This window comes from Hoplias malabaricus, chromosome 2 (assembly GCF_029633855.1).
Source record: "Hoplias malabaricus isolate fHopMal1 chromosome 2, fHopMal1.hap1, whole genome shotgun sequence".
In the NCBI taxonomy this organism is placed as follows: Eukaryota; Metazoa; Chordata; class Actinopteri; order Characiformes; family Erythrinidae; genus Hoplias; species Hoplias malabaricus.
The window spans coordinates 60632363-60645900 of NC_089801.1; the positions used below are offsets into that span (position 1 = coordinate 60632363).

The following is a 13538-nucleotide window of genomic DNA, read 5'->3' on the forward strand; positions in this document are numbered from 1 at the left end:
TTGTAAACATTTACATGCAGTGCATTTATATCAAATAAACTGCTGCTGTGAAGCATCCATATTACTTACAAAAAAAAAACAAAAACAATAAAAAATGTGATTCACAGAGATATACCTTAACAAAATAACACATTTTATTTTGTAAAATGTGCCTCTGTTCAATTTTAATATTTATTCTTCATAAAATTAACTGATATTCTCAGACATTCATATGGCATACAGATCTAAAATCATTTGTAGTCTAGCGAGACTTTAAATATGTCTTTGTTAAATTTTGATAAATTTGTTAAAGTTACAAATCGCTACTGTGAGACATCTGTATGATATATGGTTCTAAAATCAGTTGTAGACCGACTGAGACACATCTGAGCAACATACTGCAACCTTAAGTTTTTAAAAAATCTTTGTTAAATTTTGATTAATTTTTTAATGTTACAAATCACTTCTGTGAGGCATCCATATGATATACAGATCTAAAATCAATTGTAGTCTACAGAAATACATCTGACCAACATAATACAACCTTTACTAAAAATGTTTCTGTTATATTTTAATTATTTTTCAGGTAAACAAAGCATCCATATGATATGTAGATCTGAAATCACTTGTAAAGTACAGAGGCACTACAACAAGAAACAGTACAACCTTTCAGTTTGTTAAAATACTGAAATGTGTTTTAATGAAGTTCTTAATGTAAGAAATTGCTATTGTGAGGCATTAGTATAGCATACAGATCCTAAATCAGTTGTAGTGTACAGCAACATATCTGGCAAACAGACTACAACTTTTGGTTTGGTAAAAAAAATATTTCAGAATTTTAATAAATTATTAGATAATTTAGATCTCTCAATTTCAGCACTTAATGATTTACTCAACTCAGATGGGGGTGAACATTTTTTTGTTCAACCTCCATTTGTCATGTCCTCTCCTCCTTTGGGGGTCCCACTGTCCTGCTCAGCCTCTGCCACTTGCCAGCCCTTTATCAGTATGGATAGGTTTGAAGGGCTGGCAAGTGACTCTCATAAGGACCCTAGCAGCACTGTCCTGAATGTACAAACCGGATTCCAAAAAAGTTGGGACACTAAACAAATTGTGAATAAAAACTGAATGCAATGATGTGGAGGTGCCAACATCTAATATTATATTCAGAATAGAACACATATCACAGATCAAATTTGAAACTGAGAGAATGTATCATTTTAAGGGAAAAATATGTTGATTCAAAATTTCATGTCATATACAAATCCCAAAAAAGTTGGGACACGGCCATTTTTTACCACTGTGTGGCATCCCCCCTTTTTCTTACAACACTCAACAGACGTCTCTTCGGACAAAGGAGACCAGTTTCTCAAGTTTAGAAATAGGAATGCTCTCCCACTCATGTCTAACACAGGCCTCTCACTGTTCAATCGTCTTGGGCCTTCTTTGTTGCACCTTCCTCTTTATGATGCGCCAAATGTTCTCTATAGGTGAAAGATCTGGACTGCAGGCTGGCCATTTCAGTACCCGGATCCTTCTCCTACGTAGCCATGATGTTGTGATTGCTGCAGAATGTGGTCTGGCATTGTCTTTTTGAAAAATGCAGGGTCTTCCCTGAAAGAGATGACGTCTAGATGGGAGCATATGTTGTTCTAGAACCTTAAAAGAGTTCTCTGCATTAATGGTGCCTTTCCAGACACGCAAGCTGCCCATGCCACAAGCACTCATGCAACCCCATACCATCAGTGATGCAGGCTTCTGAACGGAGCGTTGATAACAACTTGAGTTATGCTTGTACTCTCTGGTCCAGATGACATGATGTTCCAGTGTTTCATAAAGAACTTCGAATCGTGACTCATCTGACCACAGAACAGTCTTCCATTTTGCCACACTTCATTCTAAAAGACCCCTGGCCCAGTTCAAACCAGTACAAGCATGTGGAGCCTGTTTAGAAATGGCTTCCTCTTTGCACTGTAGAGTTTCAGCTGGCAACAGCCGATGGCACGGTGGATTGTGTTCACTGACAATGCTTTCTGGAAATATTCCTGAGCCCATTCTGTTATTTCCTTGACAGTGGCATTCCTGTTTGAGGTGCAGTGACGTTTAAGGGCCCGGAGATCACCAGCATCCAGTAGAGTTTTACAGCCTTGACCCTTACGCACAGCAATTGTTCCAGATTCTCTGAATCTTTTGATGATGTTATGCACGGTTGATGATGATAACTTAAAAGTCTTTGCTATTTTACGCTGGGTAACACCATTCTGGTATTGCTGCACTATCTTTCTGCGCAACAATGGTGGAATTGTTGATCCTCTTACCATCTTGGCTTCAGAGAGACACTGAAACTCTGAGAAGCTCTTTTTATACCCAATCATGTAGTCAATTGACCTAATTAATGTTAATTGGTCTTCCAGCTGTTTTTTATATGCTCAATTACCTTTTTCCAGCCACTTATTGCCAACTTTTTTGGGATTTGTTGACTCTGTGAAATTTTGAATCAACATATTTTTCCTTTAAAATGTTACATTGACTCAGATTAAACTTTTGATCTGTCATCTATGTTCTATTACGAATAAAATATTGACATTTGCCATCTCCACATCATTGCATTCAGTTTTTATTCACAATTTGTTTAGTGTCCCAACTTTTTGGGAATCCGGTTTGTACTGTAATCTCTGAAGACCTTTCACAGTAATCCCTATGAGAAGTGCATTGCAATAGTCCAGTCTGGAGGAGACAAAAGCATGGACCAGCTTTTCAGCATCTGATGAGGTGAGAGTGGGGCGTGTTTTGGCTATATTTCTGAGATTATAAAGTGCTACCAAAAATTCTAATCTCACTGTCCATATTGATGCATATGCACAAAATAGGTGTACTTTAAAAGATGCCTTGTATGATTCCATTTTTTTAACATATGTGATACTGCCTCCTGTTAGCTATTCTCAACTCTCTCTATATATACAATTTAGTAGCATTAGAGCTCATTTTTCTGAACTCTGCAACTACTTATTCCATGTCTTTAAACACAAATGAACTAAAATCAATTACTCCTTTACTACTTCCTCAACATATACCATCTCTCCTTCTTATTACAGTATTTAGCCTCCTGAGTTTCCATTATTTACTCTGCTTTTGAGGCAGTGAGTGATTCTCTCATACTTAACGTTATTTCTAAACACGCTACCTTGCACTCTCTACACTCATAGCCAAAGCCTGTATGCCTACCTTGGTCCCCTACCTCATGTCCATTATCAAACAGTCGTTAATCCATGGCCATATCCCCTCAATTTACAAAATTACAATATTAACACTAATACTCAAAACACCTGATCTAAATCAGACAAACCTAAACAACTACTGCCCACTATAATCTCCCATTCCTTTTAAAAGTTATTGAATAATTGTTGCCATTCAACTCAAATCATATCTTGAATCAAATAACATGTTTGATCCAGTCTAGTATTCATCCATTCCATAGCACTGAAACTGCCTTATTTAACATTATCAGTGACTTGCTTATAACAGCAGATGCTTGAGGATTATGGCAAACTGTTTTAACATTAAATCGACTGCATTTACATATTACGATACATATACATATACATATAGATACATTACATATATCTGCCAATAATTTATGACTAGACACAGTTCTAAATTAAGATATCTCTAATTATATTTTGACTAGGCGAAATAACAATATATTGAGATGTATTTAATTCAATATATGAGATATATTTAATTACATTTTGATTAGAGTAAGTAATGTCAAATTTACCATTGAGTTCAATGGAAGCTCCAATTTAAGGTATCTAAATTACTGAATATCTTAAACTTTCATTTCAGATATCTGCATTTAAATTATGGCTAGTTAAAACTAAATTAGAGATATCTTGCCTAGTTTTCTGACTAGACATAATTCCAATTAAAGATATCTTAAATTCCCTCCTTATTAAAAATATCTTAATTATAATTTAAGATAAACTAAATTGTAGATATCTGAAATTAAATGAAAGTATGAATGAAAGTAATGACTAGTCAGAGTTAGAGATATCCAAAATTTTGACTAGTCAGAATACCTATTAAGATATCTTCAAATACAGATATCTTGAACTTATTCGCCTTTTGTATTTCTGATATCTTTTAATGATAATTCTGACTAGTCAAAATGTCTGTATATTATAGAAGACTTTAGATTTATATTTTCAGTAAAGTCACTTACAAATAGTTGTGTTGCTTTTTTTTTTAGCTTGTTTTTAAAATGTTTTTTTTTTTTTTTTTTTTTTGCATCATATATAGACATAACGTCTAAGAAAATAAGCCAAACCTGTATTATGTCCTGGGTATGGAAGTCATGTTCATATGTTGCCTATTGGTGACATAATGCAATTACTGCACCATTTAAGGTGGAACAGAAAATCAGAATAAGAAGCTGTTGAATAAGAAGTCAACTTCAGCACTATAGATTTTTCTGTATTTCCTGTTTTTCTGTATTCCCTCTGTATTTCCCCCAATCCCTGACATGTAAATAAACTTATGAACATTTCTCATTGATGGAGCATTGGCTGGTGTTATTATGACTAGTTTTGATGTATGTGGGGAAGGGTAGGAGGGAAAAGACAACCTGCAAATAATATTTTTAAGCGACTTTACAGCAAAATAAGCCCAAAATCGGTCAAACTTAACACACCTGCAACCGTGGTGGCACAGGGGGTGGCTAATGCACACAGACTATAATTCAGATAACTGAAAATGTCATTTTGACTAGTCGAATTTGAATTTGAGATATCTTTAATACTAATTCAGGATGTATGACTCATCAGATGATGAATTCGCGGACATTGTTAGACATATCTTAAAGACATATTGACTAGTCAAAATCTAATTGTAGATATCTTAATTTACTGTTCTTACTTGTCAGACTGTAAATGCAGATATCTTAAATTGACATTCTGAATAGTCAAAATATAATTGTTACTAGTTAAAACTCTGTTGTAGATAGTCAGTATTTAATTAAAGATATTCAGACGAAAGTGATTTAATGTTAAAACCTCGTGCCATATGAGGGGAACCTCAAGGCTTTGTGCCGAGACCCTAGCCGTTTATAATCTACATTCACCCACTTATCCAGTTTGTATGTCTGTCTGTATGTGTGTGGATGTAACTGATCGTGATTCTCAGAAATTAAATGTTGGATAAATAATAATTAAACAGTGATAAAAAATATTTTTATTTCTTCAAAGGCTTTTCTCAATAGAATCAGTTCCTTTATTGTCATTAACAGCATTTTTCTTTCCCAGAAAGAAGAAGATCTGAAACCATTCAGTTTAATAACATAATTTAATGTCAAGTCCTACAAGTTCTCCTGATGATGTCACCCAGAATGGCTCCTCCTCTTTCTGTGATATTTTTGCTGATGACTGTGGGTATGCCAGCAGATCCAGAACATCATCACTAAAAAAAGCAACACACATGCATGCACAAACACTCAGAAATACACACATATATAAAATAGTTATTTATCTTCATTTACAATTGCAATTGCATATAACTACAATAATTACAAATAAATACAGTAAATGTGGTAGATGTGTTGTCAGTGAGTGTGAAAAACAAAGTTCCAGATATTCTCTGTGATTTATTGGATTTGTTAAATCAACAACACACTTGATTTAACATAATTAAATATTTATTAACCAGTACCAGACAGTTGCTAGTTTGATCCCCCCAGTGGCAGGAACATCCACAGCTGGAGTGCCCTTGAGCAAATAACCTAACTCCCAAAATGCTTCCTGTGCACTGAGGATGGCTGCCCACTGCTCTGGGTGTGCTGTCCCTAATCACCAGTGTGAGTGTGTTCACTGCCATGGATGGGTTAAATGAAGAGTTCAAATTTTGTTGAGTGGTTGTATGGAGAGCATAAAGCATGCCACACTGAGATATTTGGAAAGGGTTAAACCTACACACACACCCACAGAATATCACTACTTACTCCAATGTTATTTCATTCTTATTTATTTTTTCACAAATAACCTAAAAGCAAGTCAAGTAAAAAAAAGAAAAGAAGTGAAGCTGTACAGTAACTACAGTAACTCTGACTGGCTCCAGTCTGTAATCAGCTCTTTCATCAATCATGTGTTTCAGGGGCTTCTGGAGCAAAGTGGAGTGTTACTTACAACCAACAGGAAATATGTGCTTTAAAAGGGTCCACAGTGTTTATGAACGGCTCTTACACTCTCCCAGATGGTCTTACAGTGACAAAGGCTTTTTGGATCATAGACCCCATTGCAGGTGGTAAGAGATCTGATCTGAGTAAAGAGTCAGATTACTCAGGAAGAGTGGAGTATTTTACTGATGAACAGAAGCAATACGTCTCCCTCAAACTGAGTAATGTAGAGAAGAAGGATGAACATCAGTACTGCTTAGAAATCTCAACAGATAATACATTTGAAAGATGGGTGGGCACACCTGGAGTTCTTCTGACAGTTACAGGTGAGTGATGTCATATTCTCCATCAGTGACACATCATCATCTCACAGTGGAGTCAGAAAACTGCACCTGATCAGTTACTAATGAGTTCCTGCTGAAAACTGTCAGTGTCTTCATTCCACTCTTGTGCTGGGCGCTGCATGTTTTGATTTCCCCTGTTTGAATAAACCTGACTCTGTTTATCCTCTGATTCCCTTTGTGATCTGATCTGTTTCAGCGTAGAACATATGAACCTGAGCAGCTACAGCTTTACACTTTCTCTTTCCTGATTTGATCTTCTCTCATTGTCTTAGAGCTCCGTGTAGAAACTCCTGGAGCAGTGACAGAGGGAGGAGCAGCAGTTCTGAAATGTGTAACCACCTGCAGTCTGACTGATCCAACATTCATCTGGTACAAAAATGGACGTCCTTTAACCACAAAGACCACCATCAACAACCAGCTCCACCTGCAGCCAGTCAGCAGTGAGGATGCAGGCAGTTATAGCTGTGCTGTAAACGGATCTCAACACCTCCCTTCCCCTAATCACACTCTCACAGTCAGATGTGAGTAGAGTTTATGTTCCTTACTACATACACATATGTCCTTCACCAGAGGTGCACAGTAGGTTACAGAGTCCAGTGACCAGGCTGGCTAAACACAACATGCTAGAGCAATAAAAAAAAAACTTGGACAATAATATTAACCTCTCAAATCCCTACATCCGTAAAATGTTTTGAAATCTGAGTTGCTCTGAAAAAAAATTCTGCCAAATGCCATAAATGTAAAAATGTGCCTGAGCTGCAGAGCTACCAAACTGTGCTGGACATTGGCTTTATTGGACCCTTGTAAATTTTAGCGCTGTCTAAAAACTAACACCTACATCCAAAATTCCAGTAATTAAAAATGCTCGCTTTGCGATTAAATCTAAACCCATGGTTTCTATGAAGATTAATAAACAGGATATACACAAGTATCATATCAGTGCAATAAACAATTATGTGGAAATAATATTGAGTACTTCACATACTAAAGTAATCCTGAATTAGAATCTAATTTTGATATGCAAGGCATGAAACTGTCTGACATTAACAAGTAGAGTTTTAACCACTCTCTACAATAGCTTAACTGCTGCCAATATCGATTATCCATATTAGTAAATTATTTACATTAAAAGTACCGAGGTAACTATTACCAATTTCTAGAGTGCTAATTTAACATTGCAGAGCTAGGCTGAAATAGCATACTGTCCATTTAAGACTACACAGAAGCTACCTCTCTAAAAGCACACAAAGCAACATACAGCCGCATGATAGATTCACAGAGTGGGTAACAGAACTGAACTTGACTGTCTTTCGCTTCCCAGTATCTAAAGCAGTGATTATTAATGCTAAACTGAGTAAACAACTTTAACTTAACACTTACAGTGTCATGGTCACACGGTACAAATAATGATAAAGAAATTGTCCGTCATAAAATTTTGCAGTAACCACACAACAAGGGTTACACAGCTGGGCATGGCAAGTTAGGGTGACAACATTCTGAACACAAATGTTATCAAAAATGCTGCTGAATGTTTTTCCATCAGACACTGACCTTATGTTTATCACACAAATACACTGCCTTTAGTTTTTTTTAGCATAGTAACAAAGACATCTAAATCTGTCTCCAGATTCTCCAAAGAATATCTCAGTGTCTGTAAGTCCCTCTGGTGAAATAGTGGAGGGCAGTTCAATGACTCTGACTTGCAGCAGTGATGCTAATCCACCTGTGGAGAACTACACCTGGTTTAAAAACAATGAAGAAGTATCAGGAGAAAAAGGAGAGAACTACACTATCATCAAGATCAGTTCTAAACACAGCGGTGGATATCAGTGTAGAGCGACAAATGAATATGGGAACAACAATTCTACAACTCTCCACGTGAACGTGCTGTGTAAGCTGATATAACACAATAGCTTCTGACATTCTGCTATTATTTAAAACTGTAGATGATTTTGAAAACTAGTTTTTTGTGCCTTTTGTAGATCCTCCAAGGTACATCTTAGTGTTCTTGGTGAGGAACATCAGTTACTCTGGAGAAATAGTGGAAGACAGTTCAGTGACTCTGACCTGCAGCAGTGATGCTAATCCACCTATGGAGAACTACACCTGGTTTATAGAAGGTGGAGTCTCACCTGTAGGATCTGGACACAGTTACAGTCCTCTACAGAGTGGATCATACTACTGTGATGCTTGTAATGAACATGGAGCTCAGAGATCAGCTCCATTCCTTTTCAGAGATAGGGCACATGACTGTAGCTGTTGACATGGTCTTTGTTGTGCTTGATTCCTAACACATAGCTTGTTCTTGTTTGCTTGTTTACCAAATTAATGAAACACTAAATTATGTTATACTTAACAATAGTACATATAGGAATAAATGATGTTTCCTTATTGTCTGTAAATAATTATATAACAACAATATTACTGATCATGTCCTCTTTGGATTACACTTGACTATTTGTTATTCCTTGGTAGAAAAATAAAGAAGCAGAAGAGAAATATGGACAGAAACTATGTGGTGAGTTCTAACAGAACTGTTCATGTCAGTCAGTCAGTGACGGGACCTGTATTTTCTCATGTTGACTGTTGAGTGATTTATTTAACAGGTTTTAGTCTGGTAACTCTCTTCCACATATTTGTTTTTTATGTCAGTCGACATATCTGAAGATGATACATCCAATCCTCCTGACTACAAAAATCTAAATGTAAGTACCTGTTTTAATGCTGTATTAGAATTGTATATGGTAAACAAGGAGGCTTTCTCAATAGCTCTTCCTGCAGCAATATGACAATAAACACTCAGCCAAAACTTCAGAAGAGTGTTTTATCCATCTAGTTATTTTAGCACAGTATAATTGAGTTTTTTAATATATATATTTGCTGTCTTTGCTAACTTACTCTCACTCTTTGCTCTCTAAATGATTTTCACCTGTTTTCTAAATCTCTGTTCTTTGGGAGATTAATGTCCATCCTCTTGACAATGATGGTGGTTGTGCGCATTAACTGCATAAACTCCATTCAGCAAAGCAGCTCTGTGAATATTGTGCTCTAGGAATTATACATTATATTTTTGAAAAAGTGTATTCACTATATCCAGGTAGGCTCTGGACCCCCCGCGACCCTAAATTGGATAAGCGGTTACAGATAATGGATGGATGGTATTCACTATATTCTGTTATTACCTGAAATATAAAGATAATTCTGAGCCAATTTTATCATAATTCAAGACGTAGAGCCAAAATGATCCTATTGTTAATGAATGTTCATCTATCTCAGTCATAGCCAAGTTAAGCTCAGGCTCAGACATAGCTGGGTTAGCTCAGGTATTGCTACCTCTATTCGCATTTGCTTTGCCATCTCCAGTTCGGCCTACAAAGCTTTGTGTATGCAACATGGGTGGATTCCAGTACCAAATATTTAGGACAAAACAATACATTATTCTCCACTGAGAATAAAACACATTTTTCAGCAAAATCAGCTTCTAAGAAAGACTGAAAGGATCTGCTGAAAGGATCCAACAGCATGACTCTGAATTCAGGTTTATTAATTCTGAAGTGCTCTGCTGACTGCCGAGTGCCTCCTGTCCCTGCTGATGTGGTGTGATGGTGCACTGGGAAAGCCTGCTTTCACTGCTTCTCTATCTCTCTTGGTCAGGTAAATGTATGCTAAAAAGGCCTGTGTAAAAAGCCCTGGCTTTTTATTTACATGTGTCTTTACAGTGTTAAAACAGTGTAAATGCATCACCACTTTAAGGTGGAATGGAAAAAAATAAAGAAACGTTAAATGCTTGGTCAGACACAAGGCTTCCCTTTCCACCTTAAATAGTACTCTAAATTAAACATATACAGTTATAGTTGGATGTTCCTTTTTTCATTTGGGGTATATGCACAGATTTTTGTTGACTTGTTAAAACACAAATTTTCTACACTTCACAGATGGAAGATGCCTGTTTTTCATCAAATTAAAAGAAATAAACACTTGAAATATATCAGTCTGTGTGTAATGAATGATTATAATATACAAGTTTCACTTTTTGAATGGAATTACTGGAATAAATCAGCACTTGTACATTGTAGGAATATTGGAAATCTCTTGATATAAGGAGATGAGGAGGTGTCCCAAAAAGAAAAAAATATATATATATAGCGCCCTGTGAAGTGTGAAGGGGCTCTATATATATATGGCAATGTTTCCACTGTTGTGCTGAACTGGGCAGTATTTCCAGTGCTTGATGATGGCAGAAACAAAGGTAAATAAAAGCCATTGCTGACAGAAAATATGCACATATAAATTGGTTAACATAAATTTAACCTAGGTGAAGAAACTACAGGTCAAAGAGCCGGGTCCAGAAACCCAGACACACTCACACACACACACACACACACACACACACACACAAACATTGGTTCCATTATAAGAGTTTCCATAGATACTCTTATTTCCAAAGATTACTGTGGCTAACTATCACTACACCTCACTCTAACCCTAACTTAAGCAGTAATCTAAAGAAAAAAACTTCTGGCAATGTAATATTTTTCCTTTAAAATTAAAGCTTCAAAATCATTGTGATGCTCCAATAACTTAATAGGGAGAATAGGGTCTCTGTCATTGTTATAATGGATCGAGCACTGAAACTGCCCTCCTCGGAATAGGGTAGGAAACCACTCACCCTCCTTCTCCCACCTTATAAATTTCAGTACAGCGATGTATAACACAAATTACACTAGGGGGCGCCCCAGGAGCCAAAAACAAAACTAGGAAAAAATGACTATAGACTATAGAAGGAAACCGGAGCACCCGGAGGAAACCCACGCAGACACAGGGAGAACTCACCACACTCCTCACAGACAGTCACTCGGAGGAAACCCACGCAGACACAGGGAGAACACACCACACTCCTCACAGACAGTCACCTGGAGGAAATATGTCTCACAGTGGGCGGCACGGTGGCGCAGCAGGTAGTATCGCAGGGTTCGGTTCCCGCTCCGGGTGACTATCTGTGAGGAGTTGGTGTGTTCTCCCCGTGTCTGCGTGGGTTTCCTCCGGGTGCTCCGGTTTCCTCCCACAGTCCAAAAACACACGTTGGTAGGTGGATTGGCGACTCAAAAGTGTCCGTAGGTGTGAGTGAATGTGTGTATGTCTGTGTTGCCCTGTGAAGGACTGGCGCCCCCTCCAGGGTGTATTCCTGCCTTGCGCCCAATGATTCCAGCTAGGCTCTGGACCCACCGTGACCCTGAATTGGATAAGCGGTTACAGATAATGAATGAATGAATGTCTCACAGTTGCAAACAAAGTAATATTCTGACATTTCTGACACCCTTTTACCTCCAGTTTGCCTGCTGGGTCAAATTGACCCAAACAATATCTATGTAATATAAATATGCAGGGAGTGGTTGCAAATATGTGAGATGAACCATTTTTATATTATACGTTGATTACACTAAATAAGGCAAGCAGAAGAAGTTTCAGACTGAAAAAAATACTTTTAACTACTTTTCCTAGATCTTCAAATTTTAAAACGAGGCAATTTGACCCTCAACAGAAGGGTTAATATTAAAACCAGGCATTAGTTGTGAAACATGACAATTTAACTTACCTGTAACTTTGAGCTGAACTAAACAGGTTTACCCACCCATCTTTGTATATTTGTAATTATACTTTTCATCCTCCATCTCTGCATTATACAGCTGAGGGAGTTGTTTCTGATCATCAGTAAAATACTCCACAGTTTTTGAGTAATGTGACTCTTTAGACATATCATTTCATTCCTTATCTGGGTCTATGGTGCAAAAAGTCTCTTTCACTCTGTAGCAGAGTCAGTGATAATTAATTATTATTTGATTAATAATTAATTATTTAATTCATTTTGCTAAGTTCCATGGTTGGGAGCCATTATATAATATGTAGTTTCTTTACCTGTCCAATTTTAGCTCGGACAATTAGGTCATCGTGGCGGCTGACTTTACACATAATATAGCAGAATTAGCTAGAATTAATTGCTATTAATAATTATGCTCATTGACCCGCTGTAGGTTCTTGGCTCCGAAATTGAATCTGACCTAAAAGTAATAATTCCATACAAGAAAGGTGCACACACAAACAAATAACCAAGGATTGGTTTTATCACACAACTGGTTTATTAAATGTAATATCAAATAATGAATATTGATTATACATTCATATAATGAAAAGGATTACAGTGATACATGAGGGAGCAGGAATATTAATATATGAGGGAATTTCTCTATAGTTATCCTAAATACTAAAAAGGCTATAGTTTATCCCAGCAAAGCATTCAGCACTAATCTCCTGAGCTATGAACAAAATTAAACCATGTGACCTTACATATCCTTGCAGAGGAGTATAGATGGCTTGTAGAACATCACAGACGGGCTTTCTGGAGTGTCTTGTAAACAGCATGTAACCTCTTCTTCCATTTGGCTTTTGGTCAAAGGGTTGGATGTGGCCTTCTTCTTTGTCACTGATCCTGAAGCTCTAGTTACTACTTTGAGGGTCAGAGGTTTGAAGTCTCTTTCATGCTTTGGGCATAGCATTGAGCTTTGCTGGATTTAAACTATAGCTTTTCTTAAACTATTTTTTTATTTTCTACTAGAAATAAATATAAAACTTCACTGTTCAAATTTCTGGGCTCTCTTAGCTGAGCTTCTGGTCTAGAAGCAGATTCACCCTTCAGTGAATCTAAATTTCTCCTTCATTCCATCTCTCCTCTTTCTTTCTCTCTACATTTTCTTTCTATCCTCTGGGTTTGTTCTGCCTGGACCCTGCTGGAAAACTCTAAGCCTGTTTTAGGAGAGAGCCATAGGAGAGATCTGGAGAGCTGCTGAAGAGTGCTGAAGAGTGTTCTCTAGAAAGTTCTGAACTGAAGAGAAGAGACATAAGTTTCTTGTGCAACCGAACTTTAGGCCAGATTTGTGGAAACCCGCCTTGAAGGCATGATTGATTCTCAGGGATTGAGGATTGCAGCATCTCTTGCTCGTGATTGGAAGTTTCCTGTACCCATACAATTTATGACACTTGACAAGACAAAG

General features: G+C 37.0%; 1 pseudogene; it reads left to right on the top strand.

Moving 5' to 3' along the window:
• The window catches only part of LOC136677527 (B-cell receptor CD22-like), a 31166-nt pseudogene extending 22414 nt beyond the window's left edge, over positions 1 to 8752 (top strand).
• Positions 8753 to 13538: the final 4786 nt, after the last annotated feature.